The sequence below is a fragment of the Mustela nivalis genome, assembly GCF_964662115.1.
Source record: "Mustela nivalis genome assembly, chromosome: 6".
Taxonomy (NCBI): domain Eukaryota; kingdom Metazoa; phylum Chordata; class Mammalia; order Carnivora; family Mustelidae; genus Mustela; species Mustela nivalis.
The window spans coordinates 103,160,031-103,169,412 of NC_139025.1; the positions used below are offsets into that span (position 1 = coordinate 103,160,031).

Here is a 9,382-nt window from a genome sequence, read left to right on the forward strand (position 1 = left end):
TTCTTTCCCTCTGCCCTTCTCCCCATTCTCTCGCTCTCAAATAAATAAGAAATTATTTTTCACCTGAGGTCAAAAAGATAATCTCCGACATTTCCTTCTGTGAGTTAAAAAAAATACTCCAAATATCTTTCTTAGCACTGTTCTGTCTCCCGAGCTCCTGAATCTTTCCATAAGCCTGAGGTGACTTCTGTTCTAGCGGGTCTCCTTTCAACGCAGAGGGCTTTGAGTTCTAACAGATGCCAAGAGAAAGACTGTGCACAGAGAGGGCCGGTGGGCGCGGCAGACCCGGCTCTCAAAGGCCTGTGCGCCCTGCATTCTCCAGTGGCCTCAGGCCCCTAGGAGGCGCCTCCACACCAGCTCTGGAGATCCCGGCAGCTGCCCAGCTCAGGGGTGGTGCAGTCTAGCCCTGCTGGGCTGTGCCTGGGCTACTCTTCTCTCCCAGCTCCAGGGCCAGCACTCTCCATCGCTGATGCCCTCCTGCCCTCGCCCAGCCTCCCCCTGGGCCTGAGCCACTGGGGCTGAGGCGTCTCGTCTCGGTTTTGGAGGAACCACACGAATGCTTCCCCACAAGTCTTTCCAACCAGTTCTCCCACGTCTTGCTCTGTCTCCTTTGCTGGAATCCCTCCTGATTCTGTATTGTCTTTTGGAGGAGCCCTCACAACAGCCCATCCTTGGGTCAGACGCTGCCCTAAACCTCTGCAGCATGGGACTGATGAGGGAACTATGGGCTCCTCAAAGGACCACAACAATTAGGGGGCCCCCAAAAGCAGCACATGTAAGGTTGAGGCATGGTGCCCTTTGCCTGTTCGAATGCTCCATTTCATCGTTCCTTTTCATCTCCGCCAGTGAATAGCTGCCTTGTTTCTTCTTACCTCAGGTTTTTCCTCTGTAAGACCCAGTTGACCATCGCTGTGTCAGCTTGTGTAGGGATGAAACGAGGTAATGCAGGTAAGGGTCACTGTGCTTGGCACATAAGAGGAATCCACAATACTTGTTTCCCTTTGTCTTAGCTTGAGTTCCCTAGCAAACAGAGCCTGCAGCCAAGCTTTTGCACTGGTGCTTTATTGGCTGGCTTCACCCAGGGCCACCAGAGTGAGGGGGAGGAGGGAAGAGAGGCAGGGAGGACCGAAAGGCAGATACTGGACGGAGCTCCTGAGCTGTGGGGTAGCTGCGGTGGGGTCAAGCGAGATTTCTTTGGAGACCCAGAGGAGACAAGAGCTCCTTCCCTGCCAGCACCTTCCTACTTTTTGTCTCTCGCTAACTGAAGTTTGCCCTGAAGGCTGTTCAACTCCTGTATTTCTGGTGCCAACCCCTGGTGGCTTCTGCGTAGCCTCTGGGTAGCCTCCATGAGTCAGGTCAGCTCAGGTCTGGGCGTCTAGGCTGCTGTGATTCTTGCTGCGGTAGGCAGGATGGAAGCGCCCAGTACTCTGGCCCTTGTCCTTGGGGAAGGCTGAGGCAACCTGTGGCATTGAGAGTGGAGGGGAGGGGCTGCTGGGATCTTATGAGCTCACCTACAGCATGAACTCTGCCAGGACCATTTGGGCCAAGAAGCAGGGAAAGGGGTCAAGTTCTGAAAGCGGGAAGGCTGGAGAGCCAAGCAGTTGTAGGGGGCATAGAGAGTGGATCTGGTACACCTTTTACTCTTAGGTTTATGTGACCTCTGCTTTCCAGGACAGCTAGCTCTGAGCGCACCCACAGGGCTATAGGTATGTCTGTATTCCCTAACTCATTCAACATTTATTTGCACAATACTGTTAAGGGTGCAGAGAGGAACGAAGCACGAACAAAGTACCTGACCTCATGCACTATGCAAATAGTGTATTTGGGAAGGATGCGGTGTGCGTGGGTTTTGTATGGCACCAAATGCCGTGGGGGGTTATGTTAGAGGCATAGGTTATTCCAGAGCTCAGCAAAAATCTTCTGTAGAAGGCTAGAGAGCAAATATGTTAGGCTTGGCAGGCCAGATCCATCTCTTGCAGTTTTGTTTGTTTATGCTCCTTTAAAAATATAAACACCTTTCTTAGCTTGTATGGCGGGTCCAAACAGGCTGGGGGCACTAACAAACCTCCAACCTAAATGGCTTAACACATTAAAGGTTTAATCTTGCTCACCTTACTGTCCAATGCAGCTCAGTGGCATTCTGAGCCGCTGTCCTCTGTGCGGGGTTTTGGGGACCCAGGCCACCTCCATCTTGGCCGCCATATCTGCCACCCCGGCTCCTGTGCAATGAGAAGAGAGGGTTGAAGGCTGGCGGGAGATCTTGAAGAAGCACACCACTCTTCTGCGGACATTTTCTTCATTAGTACTCAAATGGTCCCAACATCACAGCGAGGGAGATGAGGAAGTTGTTTTCCGGTGTGTCTAGGAAGAGGCGACAGCATCATCAAACAGCATAGTCTGCGCCAGAGTGAGGAGGAGTTTAAGACATGTGCCTGTCTCAGAGGGCCCCAGGATCTGGCTGGGGAGAAAAGTGAGCATGCGTGAAAATTTGGAGAACAAAGCGTCATTGCCCACGACACGACAGTGTGTATTCTGACCACACGAGTAACGACAACAGAACACTTAGAAGACTCGAGGGGTTTGTAGCACCAAGAGATGGAACGAAGCATGGGTAGCTGGGTAAAGGTTCATGGGGAACCTTTATCAAAAACCTGAATCAGGTTTTTGAAGCATTGGTAAAATGTAGCCAGAGGCAGAGGAACAAGAACTGCTTTCCAGGTAGGGAGGAAGCAGCATAGGCAGAGGGGTCACCCTGGGGAAGGTAGCTCCAGAGTTCACACTGGTCAAGGGGGGCACTGACCAGGTCTGACAATTACTGGCCAGGTGAGTCTTGGGTGTTGGGTCTGGGGGAGGTTCCTGGGGAGGGTCTGGGAAAGGGGCCTGAGTTGGGAGGGTTGCTGCTTGGGACAAAAGCTCAGATGGCTTCTGATCAGTTTAACCCTGCTTTGGGCACCCAGGATGGCTCTGACAGGGCAAATAGACTAAACATTTGGCCTGCATTGGAGACTTATAGCAGCTGAGGATATAAAGACAGGTGGGAGTTAAATCATGAAAGGCTTTGCTTGCCAGAGCACTTGGGATTCTCAAAGATGAATGCCATTTATTTTCAGAGACAAAGCTTTAGTGACCCACCCCCCAATAAATTAAATATAAATGAATGGTTAAATAAACAATAGTGTATCTGTATAATGGAATAGTCTGTAATCATTGAGATCAAGTTCCTAATGACTTGTTAATGACATTTGTTAATGATATGGAATAAGTGTAAATAAATAGAAAACTATAGAATATAATACCAAGTCAGTAATTAAAAATATAAAGATCTTCAGAATGGAAGAACAAACATCAAATTGTAAATTGTGGTTATTTTGGGGGTGGTAGTATTATGCTTGATTCTTCCTACCTTTTTTCCCTTCCTTTCCTTCCTTCCTCTCCTTAGAGAGAAAGTGAGGTGGGAAGGGACAGAAAGAATCCCAAGCCAACTCCACACTGAGCACGGAGCCTGATGCAGGACTCCAGCTCAGGACCCTGAGATCACAACTTGAGCCAAAATCAAGAGTTGGATGCCTAACAGACTGAGCCACCCAGGTGCACCTGCTTTTTCTTTTCATCATTGTCTTCTGTATTTTAACTTTCTATAATGAGTGCAGAGCACTTTTATAATGGATAACATGTAATAAATATTTTTTACAAACAAAGCTTAAACATGCAGAGTTTGGTGAGGTGGTGGCTATGGTTTTACTCTTTCAGTACAGGGGGGATTTCATCCTCATTTCCACAGTTGGCAGGCACTGGGTGCTCACACTGTTCAGTCCACAGTGCTGAGTGCCGTCTCTCCCTGCGGTAGCAGACTTTGCTGGCCACTGAGCGCACGAGTGGAAAACCCTCCTGACTTGTCATTATTCCTGAAAAGTCCTCCAGGGCACCTGGAATTCCAGTAATCTGCTGAGGCTTCTGGAGATCAGGGGTGGAGGTCTATATCAGAAAAACTCCCGATTACCTGGAGTGTGGGCCTCAGAGGCGTGGGAAGGCCACAGATGGACACAGGACTATAGGGAGTGAGAACACATTCAGAGAGAACTTCTCAGTGCGTGGATGAGAAAATGGAGGCCAGAAAGAGAAAGGCTCTTAGCCAAGGTCACACAGCGGGTTAGTGGCAAGCAGGGACTGGGCCCAGGTCTCCAGAGTCCTATGATTTGTCATCAGCAGTCCTAGGCCCTTAGAGGACTGGGTTTCCTGGGTTCTGGTCAAATTCAGTTTTTTGCTCACTTTGCAGATGTCGTTTGGGTTAAGTTTCACTGAATCATTTCTATTTCTTGTCTGTTCAGTTTTGTGGCTCCCTGAGCTGCTTCACCTAAACTCTGATCTTGTTCAAATACAATATAGTATCAAAATAGTGAAAAGATTCTGTGGAAACAGTTGGGCAGTTTCTGAAAAAGTTAAACATAGAGTTACCCTAAGACCTAGAACATGCCACTCCTAGTTACATCCCCAAGAGAATGGAGAGCTTCGATCCACTAAATCACACACCAGTGTTCACAGCAGTATTATCCAGAATAGCTGGGAAATGGAAACCTCCATGTCCATCAACTAGTGGATGGATTGACAAAATGTTCTATAATCCATACAAGGGCGTGTTATGTGGTAATAAAAAGGAAGTACTTCATGCTAACATAGGGATGAACCTTGAGAACATCTGCTACGTGAAAGAAGCCAGTCCCTAAAGTCTACAGGTTGTAGGATTCCATTTATATGAAATTTCCAGAATAGGTATATCCACAGAGGGTAGATGAGCAGGGAGCCTGATGGGGGTCTCAATCCCAGGACCCTGGGATCATGACCTGAGCTGAAGGCAGACGCTTAACAACTGAGCCACCCAGGCACCTGGAGTTGCTCACTTTTTGTCAACTTCAGCTCCTTCAGCTGGGAAATGGGGTAAGGAAGTCTGTGTTGCAGAATATTGCATGTACAGAGCCTGGTTCTCATCCTGATTACCTTCTGCTTTCTTTTTCTCACCTCTCCTCCTGTCTCTGGAGACGTTGTGTCACCCTGGGGTGCTTACCCTCCCTGTAGGTAGAAGACGGTCTCCCAACACAAGGTTCTGGAAGTTTTCTGAGTGAGTGCTTCTCCAGCATCCCAGGCAGAGGAATCCCCTCTTCCCATAGATTTTCTCAAATTCTTTAGTTAGTGACTAGAACAAGACTTCTCATACTAGAAGCTACATTGAGTCATGTGGGGATCTTGCCACAATGTAGATTCTGAGTCACAGGTCTAGGGCAGAGCCTGACGGTCTGCATTTCTAAAAATCTCCCAGGTGATGCTATTGTTTCTGGTCCTTGAAAACACCTGCATAGCATGGTGCTAAGTCCCTGAGGATGAGAAGTCAGAATAATTTATGGAGCCTTCCTCAAGTAGCAAAATTTGAATATCTCTGTAAAGGACATAGAGAGAAAAATAAATTAATATGTGTTCTAGAACTAAAAGGCTTACAGAGATAGAGTCTGAAATACCATTGAAGATTTTTTTTAAGTCCTTTCAGCTATTCAGAGATATTTATAGCCTTCCATGAGGGCCCAGAGTTGACATATGAAATTATAATTTGAACCATAAAAATTAGTAGTTGCAAGAAGTGTCCGCATTTCCCAAGTGCAGCTTGCAACTAGTATCCCCTTCAAATCTGCTTAGACCAAATCTAAGAAGTAGGCAGAGGAGGAGTCATTGTCCTCATTTTGTAGATGAAAAAACTGAGGCTTCGCAGGCTAAGAGACCGGTGAAGGCCCCCAGACTGTTCCTGGCTGAGCCAGGGCCCGTAGCAAACCTCTCCTCCCTGCACCTGGGTCCCGTACTCTCTCACTTCTCATGACAAGACACAGGATTCTATGCAACTCCAGATCTTCCCTCTAGTCATGGCTAGAGGCAGCATCATGGATAAGGAAGCAAGAGAGAATGTCTACTAAAAGAGTATCACCAGAGGTTCAAGATCACAAAGCTAGTAATAGTTCTACCCTTCTCTCTGGTCGCACCCCCAGATTCAAGAACCCCAAAATGGCACAGTCTTGCCTACACTAAAACCAGCCTGGTTGAGGTCTAAACAGCCATCTTGTTTATATGCCCTCATTGTTTATAGGACACAGGAAAGCCAAAGGTCCCCAGCCTTCAGCACGTCTCCAGCCTCCCTTTCAAGCAGGATACTGTGGCCTACCCCCACATGGCCCCTGAAAAGTTCTCAGGCCTTTAGTGAAACAGAAACAATCTGTCTTCAGAGTTGGAGTTTATGTCTGTTCATTCATCATCTAGGTGTTCAGGAGTCCAAGGGTCTGTGTGATTTTTAACCTTGAAGGTTTCAACCTGGGAGAGGGCCTTACAAATATCCATGGTGGGCAACCTCTGTTGGGGGGGCTAGCATTTCTTAAAGTTTTCTAGGCATGCTAATAGACAGCCAGAGTTGCAAGGATTTGTAGATCCTCCTCCCCCATCCCAAGGGCATGTTCCTTCTCTGCATTCTGGCCAATGTAGAGGGGCTTTGCTCATCCTGGATGAAAAATGTCGTGTGACTTCCATTCCACACTAATGGATATGAAGCATGGGCTAGAGAGGAGACTGGTTCACCTTTCCACCCAGAGAGGCAGCACATCGACAAGGTTATGGGCACAGACCTTTTGGGTTTGCTTCCTGACTCTGCTGCTGACGAGTTTAGTGAATCTGGACACACCAGTATGCCTTCCTAAGCCTCAGCTTTCTTACCTGTGAAATGGGGGTGTGGTTTGTTGAAGGGACCCAAGGCTGGGCAGAGGACACATTTGCATAGCCCTCAGCATGAGTGTCCCTGTAGTTTGGTAGCCTAGGCGCCTCCCTTGCTCCACCTTGGTCCTTGCTGAGTGGATGCAAGGCGATTACGCATGCCCAGTGCTTAGCATAGAGGCCGGTGTAGGCCAAGTAAGCAAGGTCAGTTAGGAGCAGGAGCTGGGTCTGCTGCCTGCCTCTTAACTCAGCTGACTTCGCTGTATTTTATTCCATCCTAACAAATGAAATTCCATTCCTTCCCATGTAATTCAAGTCAACAACCCAATTCCACCCCTCCACCACCCCCACCCCCCAACCCTGTAGCCTTCTGAACTGGCCACAGCAACTTTCAGTTCAGTTCTTTGAACACCCCCGTACTCATACCATTGCCAGATTTTCTAACAACAAAAATGCAGGGTGTCCAGTTAAATGCGAATTTGAGATAATCACGGAACAATTATTTTAGCCTAAATAGGTTCCATGCTACATTCAAATTTTAATTCAAAATAAATTGGAAGTATTTTAAAATGCAAAATCAGATTCGGTGTACGGTTATTTTACTTGGCAGCGCCACTACCTACTCATTATGGCTCAGGCAGAGTGGGGCTCTGCTCTCTCCTGCTTTTCCTTTCCCTCCTTTTGGTACTTAGGTTGGAAGCCTAGTTTTAAGTGCGTTCTGGCCGACGGAGCAGCTAGAAGGAGACATTGTCTCATTAATAGCTCTATCTGCACTACTTGGCCTAGTTCTGGTACTGTTTGAGGAAGATAGAAAGGAGGGAGACAGGGAGGGAAGGAGAAAGGAAGAAAAGGAAAGAAGGAGGAAGGAAGGAAGGAAAGAAAGTTCTGGTTTTCAGCTAATCTGATTTAGTATATGAACACGGAGAAGCTCAAAGGACTCCCTTCTTTGTGCTGAACACTCTGTATTTTTAATAATTAACATGCCCCCAGTGTTCGAACATTCACAAATAGCTTATACACATCTTGTTGAATCTTCGCATCAAGACTTGGGGTCTTGTTTTTAACCCCAGGCAGTAGACGTAAGTGGTTGCATACTCACCAGTTGTTCCAGGGGTCCCTGTCCGCCTTCTCGGTGTGACTCCTGGACCTTGGCTTTGTTTCTATCCTCTTCCTTCCTGGGCCTCAGAGAAGGCGGACTCTGCTCCCACTCCCCGGTCTGGGAGCAGCACAGGTCATGGGGGGAGGGGCACTCCCTTTGCTAAGTTAGGCACCTGGCGTGGTTCTCACAGATGGAAGCAAAGCTGTTGAGGGGCTTGGAAGAACGGGGTTCCCCTTGCTCTTTGTAGAGCTGCTGTTCCACTCCTTGGCTGCTGGACGGTGTTGTGCCTCAGTTTGAGGAACAGTTATTCTGAGCAGAGGCTGGCAGGGCGGAAAGATGGAAGGAAACTGGGTGCTTGACCACAGCCCGGAGCCGGTAAAGCCCACCCGGACCCTCCTCCCTCCCACTTCTCATTATACGGCTCGTTATGGCCTCAGCTGTTTTGAGTTGGGTTTTCTGTTCTTTGCAGCTGAAAACATTCTGCTTGACATACTCCCTCTTTTGGGTAAAAACAAATTGAGACGTAACAAGGGAAATGACTTGCCCTGGGTCTTACAGCTGGTTAACTCCATAGAAGGGTCCCCCCAGTACGTGAGCTCAGGTTCAAGGCTGTCTTCACTATGCCTCATGCCCCCTTGCTACTCCTGGTCACTCTTTGGGGTCTGCCACCATGACTCACATTCCCACTGTTCAGCTCTCTCTTTGGGTAAGATATTGAGGACTTTTGTAAAAATGTGACTTCATTTGTGTTTTACTTCTGAAGGTGTCTGCAATGTGGCTGATTGTTTGCTCCCACCCTGCGCCAGAAGTAAAAATCAATCCATTTTATATCAGCAGATTACCATGTGGACACACTCACTCACATAGCTGACTTTGCTTATAGTCCAAAGAGGGATTTTTCCCTTTTAAAAAATACTATTCCCTAAAAGGATGAAACATTTCAAAAGTGTGTATTTTCTTAGTAAGTAGGAATTACCAATAATTTTTTTTTTTTAAGTTCAGATCTCCTGGCTGGTCACCAGGAGATCTGAGGGCTTTAAATTTGCTTTCAGGTCTCCCTTCCAATTGTATTTTTAAAGATTTTATTTATTTATTTATTTATTTATTTATTTATTTATTTGAGAGAGAGAGAGAGCACAAGCAAGGGGAGGGGAAGAGGGAGAGGGAGAAGCAGACTCTCCCTCTCAGGGAGACTCTCCCTCCCCAGGGAGCAGGGAGCCTGATATGGAGCTTGATCCCAGGACCCTGGGATCATGACCTGAGCAGAAGGCAGATGCTTAACTCACTGAGCCACCCAGGTATCCCCCCTTCTAATTTCTTCTTAGTATTTCACAAACTGTATATGTGCCAAAACACAAAGATTTCATCTTCTTCTGCAGAGAATTAGAAACACTTTATTTAAAAAATCAACCTTTTTTCTAGTAAGAAAAATAGTGTGATGTCAGGGATTGTGAATATAATTAATGTCACTGAATTATACACTGAAAAATGGTTGCAATGGCACATGTTACATTATATATATTTTACCATAATTAAAAATTT

The 9,382-nt window shown here is 47.1% G+C and overlaps 1 long non-coding RNA gene across 1 annotated transcript; it reads right to left on the minus strand.

Annotated features, from left to right (window-relative positions):
- Window positions 1-1,108: 1,108 nt before the first annotated feature.
- On the minus strand, window positions 1,109-8,138 carry LOC309867965. Its single transcript, XR_014313425.1, has 3 exons — window positions 7,841-8,138; window positions 2,112-2,219; window positions 1,109-1,460 (listed from the first exon to the last, which is right to left on the minus strand). It is a non-coding gene; the product is annotated as an uncharacterized lncRNA (long non-coding RNA).
- Between the last annotated feature and the right edge of the window lie 1,244 nt (window positions 8,139-9,382).